Source organism: Anomaloglossus baeobatrachus, chromosome 5 (genome assembly GCF_048569485.1).
Source record: "Anomaloglossus baeobatrachus isolate aAnoBae1 chromosome 5, aAnoBae1.hap1, whole genome shotgun sequence".
Taxonomy (NCBI): domain Eukaryota; kingdom Metazoa; phylum Chordata; class Amphibia; order Anura; family Aromobatidae; genus Anomaloglossus; species Anomaloglossus baeobatrachus.
In genome coordinates this window covers 452744263-452764969 of record NC_134357.1, presented here as the reverse complement: position 1 = coordinate 452764969, position 20707 = coordinate 452744263, and the positions used below count along the sequence as shown (strand labels likewise).

General features: G+C 45.2%; 1 long non-coding RNA gene across 1 annotated transcript in view; it reads left to right on the top strand.

Moving 5' to 3' along the window:
• The window catches only part of LOC142311810 (uncharacterized), a 174808-nt gene that overhangs the window by 101526 nt on the left and 52575 nt on the right, over positions 1-20707 (top strand). The window lies entirely within an intron of this gene.

The window sequence follows — 20707 nt, the reverse complement described above, 5'->3', positions numbered from 1 at the left end:
TAATTCTGCTCTTTCTGTCAGGGGAACGTAGTACCCCTGAGACTAATCGCTACAGGGTTTATCATTATAGCCTTCCTGGGCAGGAAGTCATTAACCCGGTAAGTTTACACACACCTCACACTTTTAGAAGTTACAGCAAGTTTTCTAGGCAAAGTAGTGAGTAAATCATGTACTTCCTCTGATTGTTCCACTCCTGATTTTTTTTCTCACAAATACAGATGGGCAAACCCGTATGTGCGCTTATCTTGGCTGTGCATCAAAATAAGAGGGACCCTATGAGACTTTTTTTTAAAAAAATATTTAAATAAATAATTTTAAAAAAATGGCATGCGGCCCACCCAATTTTGATACCTAGCCAAGATAAAGCCGACAGCTGGTATTCTCAGGCTGGAGAGACCCATGGTTATTGGGCCCCCCAGCCTAAAAATAATTGTGGGACCTCATGTGGATTACAGTGGACCTGGGTCTTTGGGGGGTTAATAATGAGGTGAAAGAGGGTGGGGTTTTTTGTATTTTATTTGAAATAAAGGATTTTCTTGGTGTTTGGGCTTATTTATTTTCACTTACAGGATTAGTATTGGGGGGTCTCAAAAACTTGTACCCATTACTAATCTAGGGCTTAGTGACAGCTGTGAGCTGTCATTAACCCCTTATATTACCCTGATGAGCCAAGTAAAGTGTCAGGATTGTCACATTTAAGGATGCAACAAGTCTGGGTGGCTGCATGGTGCTATTTTTAAGCTGGGGGCCCCAATAACCATGTGCCTTCCCAGCCCGAGAATACCAGCCCCCAGCTCTTGGTTTTATCTGTGCTGGGTATCAAAATTGGGGGAGACAGCACGCTAAGTTTATTAATTTACTAGCTGTAGTACCCGGGCGTTGCCCGGGATAGCAACTGTCTCTCTGTCTCTCTCCCAGTCTCTGTCTGTGTGTCGCTGTTTGTCTGTCTCGCTGTCTGTTTCTTTCCTTGTCTGTCTGTTTCTATCGCTCTGACTGTATTTGCATCAGTCTATCTGTCTCAATCTCTCTCTGTCTTTTTGCCCGGCTGTCTTTTTGCCCGGCTGTCTCTTTGCCCAGCTGTCTGTTTCTAGGTCTGTCTCTTTCCAGGGCTGTCTCTTTCCCGGGCTGTCTCTTTGCCGGGCTGTCTCTTTGCAGGGCTGTCTCTTTGCAGGGCTGTCTCTTTCCAGGTCTGTCTCTTTGCCCGTCTGTCTCTTTGGGCATTTGTCTCTTTGCCTGGCTGTCTCTTTGCCCGACTGTCTCTTTGTCTGGCTGCCTCTTTTTAGGGCTGTCTCTTTCCTGTCTGTCTCTTTGCCCGTCTGTCTCTTTGCCCATCTGTCTCTTTGCCCGTCTGTCTCTTTACCCGTCTGTCTCTTTCCCCGTCTGTCTCTTTGCCAGTCTGTTTATTTGCCAGTCTGACTCTTCCCAGGGCTGTCTCTTTCCAGGGCTGACTCTTTCCAGGGCTGTCTCTTTGCCCGTCTGTCTCTTTGCCCAGTCTGTCTCTTTGCCCGGTCTGTCTCTTTCCCGGTCTGTCTCTTTCCAGGTCTGTCTCTTTCCAGGTCTGCCTCTTTGGGTATTTGTCTCTTTGGGCATTTGTGTCTTTGCCCGGCTGTCTCTTTGCCCGCCTTTCTCTTTTCCCATCTGTCTCTTTGCCCGTCTGTCTCTTTGCCCGGCTGTCTCTTTGCCTGGTCTTTCTCTTTGCCTGGTCTGTCTCTTTGCCCGTGTTGTCTCTTTGCCCGGTCTGTCTCTTTCCCGGTCTGTCTCTTTCCAGGTCTGTTTCTTTCCAGGTCTGTCTCTTTCCAGGTCTGTCTCTTTGCCTGGCTGTCTCTGTATGTGTCTCTGTCTCTCTTTATCCGTCTCACCATCGACATCTTTTTAACTCACACATAAGCTTGTTATATTAACAGTTTATTTTGTTCCTATAGCAACCACTGACAGTTGCTATATATAGCCTGCAGCTCCCAGCTCCATTCAGTTTAATGGCTGCAGGATTTTGTAGAGTAACTGGAAAACACGGGGTTAAATTTTCCCGCCCAAACATAGTCTATGATGTTCCCTGAGTCACATGGGGCATCTGTGCAAAATTTCGTGATTGTAAATGCGAGGGTGCAAATTCCTTTAGCGGACATACATACACACATACATACACTGAGCATTATATATTAGATTTATTTATTTCTACACCACTATAGGGATGCAGATATCATGTTTGATTCCAAACAATCACAGACGCTGTCACACAGGGTAGGGGCGCAGTCTGACTGCAGCCAATCATAAACAGCGGGATTGACAGTGGATAGGGAAATCAATGAATATGTATGACGGTTAACAGTGTGACAGCCGCAGGAAAGGTCTGTAAGTGTATCACCCCTCCTTTATTCCTTATTTTCTTTCTTTTTCCTCATTTTTTTTTAAATTTCTATTATTAGAAATTGAACAGTTACACAGATTTCCCTGAGAAGTCCTTCTTCGGGGTCTGTGCATGGAACGCTTCAACATGTTCCAGTGATTCTGAGACTGTTTTTTTGTGACATATTGTACTTCATGTTAGTGGTAAATTTTGGGTGATATGATGTGAGTTTACTTATGAAAATATAAAAAAAAATTACAAAAAATTTAAAACTTTAGCAATTTTCAAAGTTGTAATTTTTATGCCCTTACACCAAATAGATATATACCTAGTGATGGGCAGACCCGGACTGTAAAAATGTGCTTTTTCACAGGTGCTTCACAGAATTTAATAATAGTGATCCATTGAAATGAAAAAAATTAATTTTTCCCACAAAAATGTTGCTTTAATCCCAAATTTGTAATTTTCACAAGGCTAACAGGAGAATATGGACAATACAATTTATTGTGCAATTGATACCCAGTATGTGGTGGAAAACTACAGTTTGAGCATATGGCAAGGCTCGGAAGGGAAGAAGCACTATTTGAATTTTGGAGCGCAAAAGTGTCTGGAATAGATTGCGGATGGCATGTCACATGTGAAGAGCCCCTGACAAGCCATACCAGCTGAAATTCCCCACAAGTGAACCCATTCTGGAAACTACAACTCTTGAGGAATTAGGCTGAGGCCACATGGGGTTATGTGCGAGTCCTCGCATAACACTCGGCTCACGCGCCGATTGTGCGATCAAACCACAGGTACACAGGGGAGGACTAGCTCTGCGGAGGGAAGGGCCGGCGCTACGGAGGAGAGGGAGGGATTTATCTCCCTATCTCCTCCGTTGCCGTCTATTGCGATTCTCACACTGCTCTCACGTTACACCGCTTTAACGCGAGAGCAGTGCCCCATAGACTTGAATGGGTGCGAGTGGAACAGGATCGCATTACAGGCGCAGCATGCTGCGACTGTTTTCTCAGTCCGATTAGGGCTGAGAAAATAATCGCTCATGGGTGCTGCCTCATAGAGTTTTTCTCGCCGTGTTTCCTAAGCATTAATCTAATCAGTATCGCAGTGATTAAAAAAACAACAGTGGAGAAGAGCCCTAAGGCCTCTTCTCCACTAGCGTTTTTTTTTCTCCAAATTCCATCGCATTGAGAAACGGATTGCAATTTTGCAAATGGTTTCTAATGATGCTGTCTCCATTTCCCTGTTTTTCTCAGACGATACACGGGCTCTCCTTGAAATCGCAGCATGCTGCGATTTGATGCGATTCTCAGCTCTCTCACCCCCATGAAAGTCAGAATCCGGGTTGCATACGCATGTCACACGGATCCTGTCACTTGCATACCGCGTCAGACTGGCTACCGGGGAAATCTCCTCTAAAACCAGTCCTGGCCGCAGTTACATGCACTGAACCCCGGAGCTGTTACCTGAGCTCCAGGGTGCAGCCTGAACAGTGAGCACCGAGTGATGGATTCCCCGGCGATTGCTGGTCAGGTCAGCACAGCTGCGGACAGATCAGGCAGACGCTGGAGCTCTGGTTACAGCTCTGGAGCTGAGTGCAGGTAACCGCGGCCAGGACTGGTTTTACAGGAGATTTCTCCCGTAGCCAGCCCTACACTGCTTACCTAAAAACTCACATAGCACCCGCATGACGCTCACATGTCATACGGATGCTATGTGAGGAAAAAAACACACACTGTACGCATATATCACATATCACGCAGATCACATGCAGGATACACGACTCACATTTTGAGCCGAGTATCGCTGTGATTAAAAAAACGCTAGTGGAGAAGGGGCCTAAGGCCTCTTCTCCATTAGCGTTTTTGTCCTGCATATTTCCTCGCCTTGAGAAACGGATTGCAATCTTGCAAATGGTTTCCTATGAGGCTGTCTCCATTTCCCCGTTTTTTAAGGACTCTACACAGGCTCTCCATGAAATCGCAGCATGCTGCGATTTGATGCGATTCTCAGCTCTGTCACCCTCATGCAAGTCAGAATCCGGGTGGCATGCGCATGTCACACGGATCCTGACACTTGCATACCGGGTCAGACTGGCTACCGGAGGAAACTCCTGTAAAACCAGGCCTGATCGCTGTTACCTGCACTGAACCCCGAGCTGTCCCCTGAGCTCCAGACTGCAGCCTGAACAGCGAGCGCCGAGTGATGGATTCCCCGGCGATTGCTGTTCAGGTCAGCACAGCTGCAAACAGATCAGGCAGACGCTGGAGCTCAGATTACAGCTCTGGAGCTGAGTGCAGGTAACCGCGGCCAGGACTGGTTTTACAGGAGATTTCTCCCGTAGCCAGTCTGACGCGATATGCATAAAAACTCACATAGCACCCGCATGACGCTCACATGTCATACGGATGCTATGTGAGGAAAAAAACACACACTGTACGCATATATCACGCAGATCACATGCAGGATACTCGACTCACATTATGAGCCGAGTATCGCTGTGATTAAAAAAAGGCTAGTGGAGAAGGGGCCTTTGGCCTCTTCTCCACTAGCGTTTTTTTAATCACAGCGATACTCGGCTCAAAATGTGAGTCGAGTATCCTGCGTGTGTCCTGCGTGTGATATGAGTACGTTGTGTGTTTTTTTTCTCACATAGCATCCGTATGACATGTGAGCGTCATGCGGGTGCTATGTGAGTTTTTAGGTAAGCAGTGTAGGGCTGGCTACGGGAGAAATCTCCTGTAAAACCAGTCCTGACCGCGATTACCTGCACTGAGCTCCAGAGCTGTAATCTGAGCTCCAGCGTCTGCCTGATCTGTCTGCAGCTGTGCTGACCTGAACAGCAATCGCCGGGGAATCCATCACTCGGCGCTCGCTGTTCAGGCTGCAGTCTGGAGCTCAGGGGACAGCTCCGGGGTTCAGTGCAGTTCAGTGCATGTAACCGCGGCCAGGACTGGTTTTACAGGAGATTCCTCCGGTAGCCAGTCCGACGCAGTATGCAAGTGTCAGGATCCGTGTGACATGCGCATGCCACCCGGATTCTGACTTTTCTCTCACCCCCATAGGATTGCATGGGGGTGAGAGAGCTGAGAATCGCATCAAATCGCAGCATGCTGCGATTTCAAGGAGAGCCCGTGTATCGTCTGGAAAAAAAGGGGAAATGGAGACAGCCTCATAGGAAACCATTTGCAAGATTGCAAACCGTTTCTCAATGCGAGGGAATTTGCAGGACAAAAACGCTAGTGGAGAAGAGGCCTAAGGCCTCTTCTCCACTGGCGTGTAAAAAATCACAGAGATACTCGGCTCAAAATGTGAGTCGTGTATCCTGCGTGTGATCTGCGTGTGGTGTGTGATCTTTTTCCTCACATAGCATCCGTATGACATGTGAGCGTCATGCGACTGCTATGTGAGTTTTTAGGTAAGCAGTGTAGGGCTGGCTACGGGAGAAATCTCCTGTAAAACCAGTCCTGGCCGGGGTTACCTCCAGAGCTGTAACCTGAGCTCCAGCGTCTTCCTGATATGTCTGCAGCTGTGCTGACCTGACCAGCAATCGCCGGGGAATCCATCACTCGGCGCTCACTGTTCAGGCTGCACTCTGGAGCTCAGGGGACAGCTCCGGGGTTCAGTGCAGGTAACCGCGGCCAGGACTGGTTTTACAGGAGTTTCCTCCGGTAACCAGTCTGACGCGGTATGCAAGTATCAGGATCCGTGTGACATGCGCATGCCACCCGGATTCTGACTTGCATGGGGGTGAGAGAGCTGAGAATCGCAACAAATCGCAGCATGCTGCGATTTCAAGGAGAGCCCGTGTATCGTCTGAGAAAAACAGGGAAATGGAGACAGCATCATTAGAAACCCTTTGCAAGATTGCAAACCGTTTCTCAATGCGAGGGAATTTGCAGGACAAAAACGCTAGTGGAGAAGAGGCCTAAGGGCTCTTCTCCACTGGCGTGTAAAAAATCACAGCGATACTCGGCTCAAAATGTGAGTCGAGTATCCTGCGTGTGATCTGCGTACGGTGTGTGTTTTTTTCCTCACATAGCATCCGTATGACATGTGAGCGTCATGCGAGTGCTATGTGAGCTTTTAGGCAAGCAGCGTAGGACTGGCTACGGGAGAAATCTCCTGTAAAACCAGGCCTGACCGCGGTTACCTGCACTGAACCCCGGATCTGTCACCTGAGCTCCAGCGTTCTGCCTGATCTGTTTGCAGCTGTTCTGACCTGAACAGCAATTGCCGGGGAATCCATCACTCGGCGCTCGCTGTTCAGGCTGCACTCTGGAGCTCAGGTGACAGCTCCGGGGTTCAGTGCAGGTAACCGCGGCCAGGACTGGTTTTACTGGAGATTCCTCCGGTAGCCAGTCTGACGCGGTATGCAAGTGTCAGGATCTGTGTGACATGCGCATGCCACCTGGATTCTGACTTTTTTCTCACCCCCATAGGATTGCAAGGGGGTGAGAGAGCTGAGAATTGCATCAAATCGCAGCATGCTGCGATTTGAAGGTGGAACCGTGTATAGACATAAAAAAACGAATAATAGGAGACAGCCTCATAAGAAATCATTACACAGATTGCAATCCGTTTTTTCAAGTGATTGAATTTGGAGAAAAAAACCGCCAGTGGAGAAGAGCCCTAAGACTGATACTGGCTGATGGCCGGATCATGTGGCTTTATATGAAAACCCCTGTAATGATGACTGGACCATATATAACTAGCAGATGCTACCTAATGTGTCCCCCCCTATTTCCTCATAGCTTGCAAGCTTGCAAGCAGGAATCCCCCACAAGTGACCCCATTTTACAAGCTACACCACTCAAAGAATTAATGAATTGGTGCAGTGGGCATATTGATACTGCAGGTGTGTCATTAAATTTTCTACTATAGGATAGTGACAAAAAAAAATTATACTTTTACCACTAAAATGTTTTGGCCCTAGATTTTAAATTTCCACAAGGGAAAATAGGTTAAAAAAGGCCAGATAATATGTTACACAATTTCTCCTAAATATGGGAATGCCGAACATGTAACTGTACAGTATTGTTTGGCCACACAGCAGGGCACAGGAGGGAAGGAGCGCCATTTGATTTTTGGAGCACAGATTTTCCTAGAATAGTTTGTAGACTTAATTTGCAGAGCCCCTAAGTACCAGAACAGCAGAAACCCCCTCAAGTGACTTCATTTGGGAAATTACACCTATTTGGGAATTCATCTACAGGTGTAATAATGATTTTTTTTCTCTCTAAAATACCCATGGAGTCATATGCAGAGAATGTTGCAGAAATAAATATTGCAAATCTGCCACTGTGGTGCACAATACTCGTACATTGTAATGTCCATGTCCTGTGTCCAGCTGAGACATGGACGCAGTAAATTAAGTGGGTCTTCTTGCTACAGTTAAGCCATACATGTGGATGCTAAGTGTGGTTTTGATTTGGGGACAAAGATTTTGCTTGATTGCTTTTTGGGGGGGCAAGGAGCCAAAGCGTTTTTCTAGAATGTTTGTGCTATCAGTAATGTGGAAACCACCTATATTTCCATTAACAGATGACGGACTTTAGTGGAACTTGATGGTTGTGGGATGAGTTGAAGCTTTTATTGGTAGCATTTTGGGGTTCAGAACATTTTGGATCAGTTCCCATTTGTCCTGGGCTTTATGTTGAGCATTGGGGTTTCATCTACATCTCCGAAATACAGGACTCAGATGAAACCCTGACAAATCCAAATTGGCCTCTGTTCAGTGATGTCCATTTGAAAGGTGCACAAAATGCTTTTATGCACTTCTAAAAAGACATGTAAAAAGATGGACACCACTGTGTCACAAGCCAGATGGGAGGTCAAAGTGACTCCATCTGGCTCATTACAGTGAATTTTCTATTGAAAATTTTGTCTAAATCACATTTTTCAGAGATTTGCACATAAATCTCAATGTACGGCTGTTTTCACATCAGCGTTTTTTTGCCGGTCGGCAAAAATACGCAAAAGGCATATGACCCTTTAAAAATGCATTGTCATTTTGTGAGGGCCGGGGAGGACTGGTAGGCCCAGGAGGTGGATCCACTGGACCGAGCACCCCACCTGGAGGGCAGGGTACACGGTAGCTTGAGCACTAACATGGCAGGAACGGGTGCAGGTATCAGGAAGCAAAGACAGAACCAGGTCACTAAGGTCACAGCGTACTTTAAGGCAGTATTAGGAAACAAAAACAAAGACCTGAGCACCTAGCTCACAAGACAAGGCATAGAAACACAAGCGATGATCAGGCGCCGCCCACATGGAGAGGCCAGTCTTATATACTCAGCACAGCCTCAGGTCATTTCCTGTTGCAGCAGTGCTGGGGCTATAAGACCAGGTGAGTGGGCGCGGCCCGGTCCTATACAGAACATTAGTCAGAATCAGACTCCTGAGACCAGGAACAGGAGTCTGGGGAGCAAGAGCGTGAGCGGCAGCCATGACCGGTGGACACGTGGACTGGATCAGTGGGTGAGGAGTGGTGCTGGGACACGGGGAGCGTGACAGTACCCCCCCCTTGAAGACCCCCTCTCCTCGTCCGAGACATGAAGGCGCACCGAAGAGAGGCAGCAACGTACTTCCGGGACAACCAGGACCGGGCCTCAGCACCGCAATCCACCCTATCGACCAGGAAGGACTGCTTACCCCAGACCGTTTTCATGGCCACTATGTCCCGTATCGGGGAACCCATGTCAGCGGCAAGGGAGGCAACGGAAAGGGAAGGACAGTCAGAAGCAGGACTGGAATCTTGGATGACCGGATCGGGTGTCTCGGACCGGGTATCAGACAATGTCTCATCCTGGGCAGCCGGTGGAGTCAAAGTCTCATCTCCAGAAGATGGTGGAATCAAGGTCTCAGAGACTGGGGACGATGGAACGACACTGGATAGCATCGTCTCTTCTTCAGGGGTCGGTGGTTCCAACGGTTCAGGTGACAAGGACCGAGGAACAGGCTGTAGGCAGTGGTCATGACACAAGGGTCCCCAGCGGGTAATAGCGCCAGAGCGCCAACTAATGGCAGGGTCATGGATTTGAAGCCAGGGCAGGCCCAACAGGAGCTCAGGAGCCATCCTCGGGATGACATAGAAGGCGATGGTCTCCGTATGCGAAGTGCCAACCTGGAGGTTCACGGGCTTGGTGGTAAACCGGACAGGTTCGTAGAGCGGTTTGCTGTCCACTGAGGTGAACCAGAAAGGCTTCTTCAGCGGGGGTGACAGGGACCTGGTATTTGTCTACCGTGGCCTGGTGAATAAAGTTGCCTGCTGCCCCGGAATCAATGTGGGCCTCAGCTGAAAACCGGGTCCCCTCTGTCGTCACCCGGACAGTCTGTTTAACTGGAACCAAAGGGATTTCGGTGGCAAGGGTGGCGGTTCCCACCATCCCTTGGACCTGGGGTCTACCTGGTTTCACCGGGCAAGAACGGAGCATATGTGAACCGTCTCCGCAATAGAAGCACAAGCCCCGGGCGAGCCGTTCTGCACGGCGTTGCTTGGCTTGGGTCAGACGGTCCACTTGCATGGGTTCTGGTGACGATTCGCGGAAAGGCAGGGACGAGGGTGCGGTAAGTTTCTGTGGGGGCAAGACGTGGCAAGGTGGTCGCTTCTCCCGGACTATCTCTTTGGTACGCTCCTGAAAACGGAGGTCAATCCGGGTGGCCAGGGAAATCAAAGCGTCCAAGGTGCGGGGAACGTCACGGCCGGCGAGTTCGTCTTTGATGCGTCCAGAGAGACCCTCCCAAAAGGCCGCCGTTGTTCCAGCCCAGCTGAGAGGCGAGCGTGTGGAAATGGATGGCGTATTGGCCGACGGTCAGGGTCCCTTGGCGTAGCCGGAGAAGCGAAGAGATCACTGCGGTAGTTCGTCCGGGCTCATCGAAGGTACTTCGGAAAGCTTGCAGGAACTCCTGGATGTCGGTGATCATCGGGTCCTCATTTTCCCATAGGGGGTTAATCCAGGCCAGTGCTTCGCCTTCCAGGTGTGACATCAGGAACGCCACCTTGGCCTGGTCTGAGGCAAACAAGTGCGGGAGCAACTGGAAGTGCAGGGAGCACTGGTTCAGGAAACCACGGCAGGACTTGGGATCCCCTGCATAGCGAGGCGGAGCAGCAAGGCGAAGTTGCGAGGCTGTGGAGGAACCTGGTTCAGACCTGGAGACTGGTTGCTGCGTGGACGAGACGGCGGTCTGCAGCGTACACAACCGGTGGTCCACGGACGTCATGAACTTCAGCATCTGGTTCAGGGTTCCACGCTGTTGCGCCAGCTCCAGGCGCAGGTCAGCCAGCTCTGATTTCTGTGCCTCAGCGGGATCCATGGCCTGTGCTCCAGCGGGATCCATGGCCTGATCATACTGTGAGGGCCGGGGAGGACTGGTAGGCCCAGGAGGTGGATCCACTGGACCGAGCACCCCACCTGGAGGGCAGGGTACACGGTAGCTGGAGCACTAATGTGGCAGGAACGGGTGCAGGTATCAGGAAGCAAAGACAGGACCAGGTCACTAAGGTCACAGCGTACTTTAAGGCAGTATTAGGAAACAAGAACAAAGACCTGAGCACCTAGCTCACAAGACAAGGCATAGAAACACAAGCGATGATCAGGCGCCGCCCACATGGAGAGGCCAGTCTTATATACTCAGCACAGCCTCAGGTCATTTCATGTTGCAGCAGTGCTGGGGCTATAAGACCAGGTGAGTGGGCGCGGCCCGGTCCTATACAGAACATTAGTCAGAATCAGACTCCTGAGACCAGGAACAGGAGTCTGGGGAGCAAGAGCGGGAGCGGCAGCCATGACCGGTGGACACGTGGACTGGATCAGTGGGTGAGGAGTGGTGCTGGGACACGGGGAGCGTGATACATTTCATCAATGCACTTGCAATGGAATCACGGCAATATGCGTTCACTTGCGGTTGCGTGCGGCACACACTGGATCCAGTGAGATGCAGTATTTTATCTTTTTTCAAAAACAGTACTTGCAGTATTTTGTCGGAGGTCAAAAACGCTACATGTCACCGGATCCTTCATATTGCTGCGGTACCTGCAATGCTTTTCAGTGAGCCGAATCCTGCTCTTCTGGAAGTCACCGCATTCTGGTAGGCAGGATCCTGTTTTCAGTACTGAGCATGCCCAGAAAGCAGTTCCTCTCCCGTGCTTTCTAGTGCAGTTGTATCAGTTGAAGAAAGAAGACAGAAGAAAGAAGACCATGATCGTGGAAGGGTGAGAGGGAGTTATAAAGATAGATTCTCCAAATGTGTCTCTGTATTTATTTCTAATAAAGTCTCTGTGTATTTATTTCTAATAAAATATTTTTTCTCTGTGTGATGTCTTTTTTTAACCCTTTAATGGAGATTCTTAATGGCTGGGTCAAGTTTCGCCTGCCATTTAGAATCTCGGGCTTTATATCAGCTGGGAAAACAAAGCTGATATTAACCCCAGGGAAGATTTGGATACAGCGCCAAAAGATGGCGCTTCTATGAAAGCGCCATTTTATGGGGTGGTTGCGGACTGCAATTTGCAGCAGGGGGGTTCAGAAAGCTTGAGCTACCCTGCGCTGAGGATTCCAGTCCCCAGTTGCCTAGTTGTACCTGGCTGGACACAAAAATTGGACGAAGCTCACGTCATTTTTTTTTTAATTATTTCATGAAATTCAGACGGCTTCTTTCCTGTGGTCAGTACAATTACAGCAATATCAGGTTTATGTAGTTTATTTTAGGTTTGGCTACTATTACACTAAAAAAACCTTTTTTTTTAATTGTTTTTACAAATTAAAGTTTTTTTTGCATGACCATATTTTGCAAACTACATGTTTTTGTTATTTTTCTGCACCCAGCCGAAAGAGTAATATGAGGGCTTGTCCTATGCTGGATGAGTTGGAGTTTTTATTGATAAGTTATTTGGGCATATAGTTTTCATCATGCTCTATTCTGCTTTTCTGAGAATGAAGAAAAAACAGCAAGTTTTTTTTTAATTCCATTTACCATATTGTAAAACTATTCTGTATAAGCTTTATTTCTAGAGTTAGTACGAATACAGAGATATCACTTTTATATTGTTTAGGTTTTGCTGCTTTTACACAATAAAAACAATTTTATAGAAAAATATTTAGTGGCCTGTATTCTGACAGCTATAGTTATTTTATTTTTTCACTGAGCTGTATAGGGGCTTGTTTTTTTTGCTGGACAACATGACCATTTCTATCTCTCTAATAATTTTTATTGCGTTTTATTATACTTTTTTTGTCGGGTGTATGATGAAAAAATGTTTTGCTTTTTTATGGTGTGCACTTTAGGTATCATAAACTGTGACAGTTTTATAGATCAGGTTGTTCTGGATGCAACAATAGCAAATATGTGCAATTTTTGTTTATTTTTGTTTTTACATAAAAATACGTATTTATTGGTCGTAGTATTTTTTTTTCAGATTTTTTTGTTCTTTATTTTTACAGGATTTTTTCCAAATTTTTTTTCTTTTTACATAGTCCCTCGATGGGACATTAACTTTTATTACTCTGATCACTGGTCTAATACATTGCAGCATTGCAATAAACATGTACTGCAACCGACACTGACAGAATGCCTAAGGCTATGTGCGCACTTTGCTTTTACCTGCTTTTTCGCTGCTTTTTCAACTGCAGCGTTTTAATGCCAAAATGCATGCGTTCTGTTTCTCAAGGAAAGTCTATGGGAATTTGGGATTTCTTGTGCGCACTATGCTGTTCAAAACGCTGCGTTTTTGTGGCAGAAATTTGGGCAAAAACTCTGCTTTTAGGCTATGTGCGCACTTTGCGTCGAGGTACTTGCAGTTCAAAACGCAAATGGCAAAAACAATTGACATGTTGCTTCTTTAAAAAGCAGAGTTTTTGCCCAAATTTCTGGAACAAAAGCGCAGCGTTTTGAACAGCAAAGTGCGCACAAGAAATCCCAAATTCCCATAGACTATGCTTGAAAAGCAGAACGCATGCATTTTGGCATTAAAACGCTGCAGTTGAAAAAGCAGCGAAAAAGCAGGTAAAAAAGCAAAGTGCGCACATAGCCTTAGGCGTCTTTCACACTGTGTTCTTTTCCCAGTTCAGTGGTCCCATTGGGGCTTCCATCCGACCCCCCTGCAAACCGGGTTTCAGACGTATGCGTCGACGGACACACCATGTGCTCTGTCGTGCATCATTTTCAGTAGTATATGCTTAATTGAGGCAGTCTCCCAGACGTAGTAGACTGCTCCTGGGTGTCCACCTCCACCAAGCGTATAATCACGAAAACGGAGCACGACAGAGCACACGGTGAGTCCATCTGCACCATTATAGTCAGTGGCCCCGTTGGCGAAACCCGTTTTGCAGGGGGTTGAGAAGGGACCACAAAACGGGGAGATCAACGCAGTGTGAAAGCGGCCTTACAGAATATGCTCCTGGCATGGTCAAACAGGCCACTATAATTGGCATACCCAGGAGGTTAGTATTTGAACTTAGGTTGCCATGACAACCAATGGCAGTCCGCGGTTTCATCGTGGGGATGCCAGTGGTAGGAAAAAGGGAGCATCTTAAATGCTGCAATCGCCATTAACCATGGCATTCAATGGGTTAAACATCCAGCAGCGGTGCAGGCAATGGCCCTGCCAGTGATGACAGGAGTTCAGCAATCACTTAAGCCAAGCTCCCAGCAGGCAATTGTGCGGGCACAGCTCCTGTGCTCGCACAATCGCCATGACATACCGGCATGTCCATTTGCAGGAAGTATCTGCCAGTATGTCATATGTCGGGAAAGGGTGGTTAATCCCATATTAATTATATAACTATATCTTGAATACGTTTTGGTAAACAGCTAAAATCCCAAAACTTGTGTTACTGTCCACATATTACTGGGCCTAATGGTACTTATCCCGTATAAGGCTGTGTGCGCACATTGCGTCCAGTTACTTGCAGTTGTAAACGCATCCTCTGGCAGAAATTGTTTTTGTCAAATTTGGTTTGGACCACAAAAACGCTAAAAATACGCATGCATTTTTACCGCGTTTTACATGCTTTTTCATTGCTTAATGACAGATGCGTTTTCATTACAAATACATGACTAAATAAAGTTTTAACATTCAAACACTAAGAAAAAAATTGAAAAAAATATCATGATTAAAATCATACACAAAATAGCTAATTTTATTAAAATGATAACTGTGATCTAATATTTATGGCTAAAATAACGTTAAAATATTGTTTTTCATTAATTTAATTGTCGGACTATGTGTGTGTTTAAAGGGACACATCATTACCTCAATTTAATGACAAAAATGCATGCGTTTATTTGGTCAAAAAAGCATGCATTCTGCACCAAAAAAGCATGTAAAACGCTAGGATTATGATTGTGTGTGCGTTTTGAAAGATTTCATTGACTCTAATGTTAGCAAAACGCTGCCAAAATGGCAAAAACAATTGACGTGCTGCTTCTCTAAACGCAGAGATTTTGACAAATTTTCTGCAACTGAAACGCTGCGTTTTGAAAAGCATTGTGCGCACAAGAAATCCCTATTTCCCATTGACTTTGCTTGGAAATCAAAACGCATGCATTTTTGCATTAAAACGCCGCAGTTCAAAACGCTGCGGAAGCGCATGAAAAAAAGCAAAGTGCGCACATAGCCTTATACTCCAGAGCTGCACTGACTATCTTGCTTGTGGAGTCACTGTTAGGCTGTGTCGCACTTTGCGTTTTCACCTGCTTTTCTGCAGCGTTTTGAACTGCAGCGTTTTCATGCCAAAATGCATGCGTTTTGATTTTCCAGCAAAGTCTATGGGAAAAGTGGATTTCTTGTGCGCACTTTGCTGTTCAAAACGCTGCGTTTAATTTGTATAATTTTGGGCAAAAACTCAGCGTTCAAAGAAGCAGCATGTCAATTGTTTTTGCCATTTGGGCTGCGTTTTGCTAACATTGAAGTCAATGAGAAGTTGTAAAAAGCAAGCAATATCAAAATTCCAGCGTTTTACATGCTTTTTAGGTGCAGAAAACGTGCGTTTTGGACTATATAAACGCATGCGTTTCTGACATCAAAATAATGGAATGATATGTCCCTTTACACACACACATAGTCCGACAATTAAATTAATGAAAAATATTAATTTATTGGAATTTTAGCGATAAATAGTATAAAACCGCTATAATTATATTAAATATAACTATTTTCGTTATGATTTAAATACTTATATTTCCTTTTTGTTTCCCTTTTTTCATAGTGTTTGTATGTGAAAACTTTATTTAGTAGTGTCTTTGTAATCAAAACGCATCTGACTTTAAGCAATGGAAACGCAGGTAAAAAGCGCTAAAACGCGGTAAAAACACATGCGTATTTACCGTGATTTTGTGTTTAAAAGCAACTTTGGCAAAAGCAATTTCTGCCAGAGGATGCGTTTAGAACTGCAACTACGACGACGCAAAGTGCGGACACAGCCTTATATACACATTACCACAAGAAGGGTGTCAATGACCGTCTTACTCTTAAGGCTCTGTCACACACAGAGATAAATCTGCGGCAGATCTCTGGTTGCAGTGAAATTGTGGACAATCAGTGCCAGGTTTGTGGCTGTGTACAAATGGAACAATAGGTCCGTGATTTCACTGCAACCACAGATCTGCCAAAGATTTATCTCTGTGTGTGACTAGGCCTTTAGGCTATGTGCGCACTTTGCTTTTTTACCTGCTTTTCCACTGCTTTTTCAACTGCAGCGTTTTCATGCCAAAATGCTTGCGTTATGCTTTTCAAGCGAAGTCAATGGGACATTGAGCTTTCTTGTGCGCACTTTGCTGTTCAAATTGCTGTGTTTAATTTGCATAAATTTGGGCAAAAACTCTGCTTTTTAAAGAAGCAATATGTCAATTGTTTTTGCCATTTGCGTTTTAAACTGCAAGTACCTCGATGCACAGTGCGAACATAGCCTAAAAGCAGAGTTTTTGCCCAAATTTCTGCCACAAAAATGCAGTATTTTGAACAGCATAGTGCGCACAAGAAATCCCAAATTCCCATAGACTTTGCTTGAAAAGTCGAACGCATGCATTTTGGCATTAAAACGCTGCAGTTGAAAAAGCAGCAAAAAAGCAGGTAAAAAAAGCAAAAGTGTGCACAAAGCCTAAAAGCACCGGAAAAGCACTAAAAACTCATGAACCTCTCACTCCCGTCTTCAAGATTTCTCACGGGCTGCAGCTATGTTCTGGAACACACTACCAAGAGCAATCCGATTAATTCCCAACACCCACACCTTTAAGCGGGCCCTAAAAACGTATTTCTTTAGACTAGCCTATCACCTCACTGCACTGATCTAATCTAGTCCCTTTCTGCCCTTCTCAAAAATGTACTTCCAATTCTTGTCCCCTGTACCTGTATAAATTCTGGCCAATGACAGGTTCATGCAGCTGGTCTTGAATCCCCTACTAAATCGATGGCTGGACCATATATAACAAGCTTTTCTCCCCCCATTCACCTTTTGTGCCTCCCCTATTTCCTCTTAGGCTGGTTTCACACTACGTTTATTTAACATCCGTCCATAACGTTTTTTTAGCGGAAAAGCGGATCCAGTGCAAATGCGTTTTCATTTCAATGCATTTGCAATGGACTCGCGTTAACATGCGTTCACCTGCGTTTGCGTGCGTTATAGTGAGGATCCAGCGACTTGCAGTTTTTTAACATGTTTCAAAAACGCTACTTGTAGCGTTTTTGAGCTGCGTCCAAATACTGCAAGTCACCGGATCCTGACTAAACAGCACGCAAACGCAGGTGAACGCTGGCGTGCTGATAGACAGGATCCTGCTTTTGTACTGAGCATGCCCAGAAAGTACTGAGCATGCCCAGAACCAGTCTCGCGTGATCTGTCTCTCTCTCCTCCTCCCTCCCTCACCCTCGCTCTCTATCTCTGTCTTTCCCCCTTCCTCCCCTCCCTCTCTCTCCCACCTGAGAGCTGCGGACACTCGTAACCAAGGTAAATATCGCGTAACCCCTTATCTTAGTTACCCGATGTTTACGTTGGTTACGTGTGCAGACAGCCCTGCTCCTAGCAGCTGCAGACACTCGTAACCAAGATAAATATCGGGTATCCAAGCCCGATGTTTACCTTAGTTACCAGCGTCTGCAGCTGTCAGAAGCCGGCTCCCAGTCTAGTTCCCCTCACTCCCGATCACATGACTCCAATGCCCGCCCCTAAACATCCAGTGACAGAATCCTGCAAAATAACAGATGCGTTTGCATGCGTTTTTTGCTGTAAAAGCAGGATCCGCTTTTGCAGCAAAAAAACGTTCCTGACGCATGTTAAATAAACGTAGTGTGAAACCAGCCTTAGACTGTAAGCTTACGAGCAGGGCCCTCACTCCTCCTGGTATCTTAATTTTGTTATTTTGTATTGTCTCATATTGTCTGTACATGTCCCTACTGAATTGTAAAGCGCTGGGGAATATGTTGGCGCTATAGAAATAAAACTTATTATATTATTATGAAAAACGCAAGGTGCGCATAGGCTACTTTCTTTGCTTTTTACATGCATTTTTAAAGCCAAAAGCATTGTCCTTTCTGCCAGAGGATGTTTTTTGAACTGCAACTACCACGACGCAAATGCGCACATAGCCTTACTCTTCTGGACGGCTTACCAAAAAATCATGGATAGGCAATATTGATTATGGGCACATTAGAAAACCATCATAACTCATTCTGATTATAAGTGATTCGTGTCTACAGCCCATCATTTTGATATGAAGACGCCAGCTGCATTCACTGTGAACCGTAAAATGATGACAATTTCAGTGAAAATATTCTGTATAAGTTTCTTCAGAATCAAAAAAATCACGGAAGCCTTAATTTTTTTTTCTATTTTTACAGACAGTGCTACATAGTGCCCTATTTTTACGAACTGTCCTGGAATTTCTGGATGGTTGGAGACTTAGCTTTACTCAAACATAGGTCCCAGTATGCAATGACTGCACCTCTCAAGGATGGTGGTGGGATGACAGGTTCAACCATTGTTTTAACTGTGGTAGCCATAGACTCTACAACCCTGTCTTGTACTGGCCAAAACACATTCATCTTCTTATTACCTTGAGGTATGTGGGTTATGAGGGTCCGCTCACAAAGAATGGTTGACTTGAATAGCTGGAAGTAAGAAGAGAAGCCAGAAGTTACCATATTCAGTGAGTTGTGACCAGTTGCCCGAGATGTTAGCGCTGAAAAAGCCAATAAGGCTGACGAGGAGAAAAAAAGTCCTACTCCTTACAATGTAAGTGAGCTGCAATACCCCGAATAACCATAGGATGGGGGGGTGCTGTTTTTCTATCCATGTAAGATCTATACTGTGGAAACTATAGAGAGGAAAAAATATTATATGAGGGTATGCGGGAATGTAAATAAATTCTAGTTGGGGAACCAGCCTTGCCATCTCATCCTGCCTCATCTTTGTGAAATGCCGGCCACTCGTAAATGTTTTGACTGCATTATCACTAGAATGTGAAGAGTAGCAAGTATGTGCCAAAATAGCGTGAAGGACAACAAACTGCAGAATAGGAAAGACCGGCCAAGGGCAGAGGGCCACACATGAGTAATAAACAATGTGACATTGCAGCTAAAGTAAGGGGAAAGACCTGCATTTAAAAAAACATATTATAATTATATATATATGTATATATATATATATATATATATATATATATATATATATATGTATCTATCTAATATATAAAGCTGAATGTGTGTATGTATGTATCTGTGTGTGTGTGTCCAGGATTGGCATCTGCACCGTCGCAGCTACAGCCACAAAATTTTGCACACTCGCACTTCTGGACCCCGAGAGAGTCATAGGCTATGTTTTGAGGGGAAATTTTAGGCAGTGCAGCCAGAACTTCAGAAGAATGCGCAACTACGCCCTTAAATGGAATGTTGGCGTGTCACAATGCAGCCAGGGAAAGAGACAGACACAGACAGGGAAAGAGGCAGACACAGACAGGGTAAGAGACAGACACAAAGAGACAGACACAGACAAAGAGACAGACTGACAGAGAAAGAGACAGACAGGGAAAGAGAGGGAAAGAGAGAGACAGGTTAAGAGACCGACACAGACAGGTAAAGAGACAGACACAGACAAAGAGACAGACACAGACCCAGGGAAACAGACAGACAGGGAAAGAGAGGGAAAGAGACAGACAGGGTAAGAGACAGACAAAGACAGGTAAAGAGACAGACAAAGACAGACACAGGGAAAGAGACAGAGGGAAAGAGAGAGACAGGGAAAGTGACAGCGATATATAGACAGACAGGGAAAGAAATAGATAGACAAACAAGGAAAGAGATTGAGACAGATGGAGAAAGAGACAGTCAGAGACAGACAGGGAAAGAGACAGACAAAGAGATAGAGAGAGAGAGACAGACAGAGAGATATATACAGAGGGGGAGACTAAAAATATTATTATAAAAAAGGAAAGAATAACCTGACCTCTATAGGACTGTATAAAGTGGTGCTGAGGGGTTCAAAGAGGACAAATATACTTTATACCTACATATATTGTTTACATTGGTTATTTTAATCAAATTTTTATTTTTATTTCTTCTAATTAAAAGTGATTTTTTTAAATACATATTTTTTAGTTTTGTGCATATAAAATATGTTGTGAGTTCAAATTCACTTCCTTATTTTGGGCTTTTTTAAATTTTCAAATCTTTGTTTTTAAAGTTTGAAAAACCGAAGACATTTCTTTTCCTCAAAAAAATGCAATTTAAAAAAAAATAAAAAATTAATTAGCGACAAAAATCTAATATATAAAGCTGTGTGTGTGTGTGTGTGTTCGTACCGTCGCATGTACAATCACAAAGTTTTGCACAGACACCCCATTTGACTCAGGGAACGTCATATACTATGTTTTCAGTGGAAATTTTAACTGGGAGCCACAATGCAGTCAGAACCATGTCCCAATGCGCAGCCATGTCCTTAAATGGATTGTTTGCGTGTCACAATGCAGCCAGGGAAAGGGACAGACACAAATAGACAGACAAGGAAAGAGACAGACAGGGAAAGAAACAGACAGGGAAAGAGACAGGCAGAGAGACACAGGCATACAAAGAAACCTACAGGGAAAGACAAGGAAAGAGATAGACAGGGCAAGAGACTGACAGGAAGAGAGAGAGAGACAGACAGGGAAATAGACAGAGAGACAGACAGAGACTGAGAGACAGAGAGATGGTTACTATCCCGGGCAATGCCGAGTACTACATCTAGTATTATTATAAATAAGCCATGAGTAACCTAACTGACCTCTATAGGACTGCTTAAAGTTGTGCTGATGGGTTCAAAGCGGCCAAATATACTTTATTGATTAAATTTATTTTAGTAAAGTTTTTCAAGTTTTTTTTTCTTA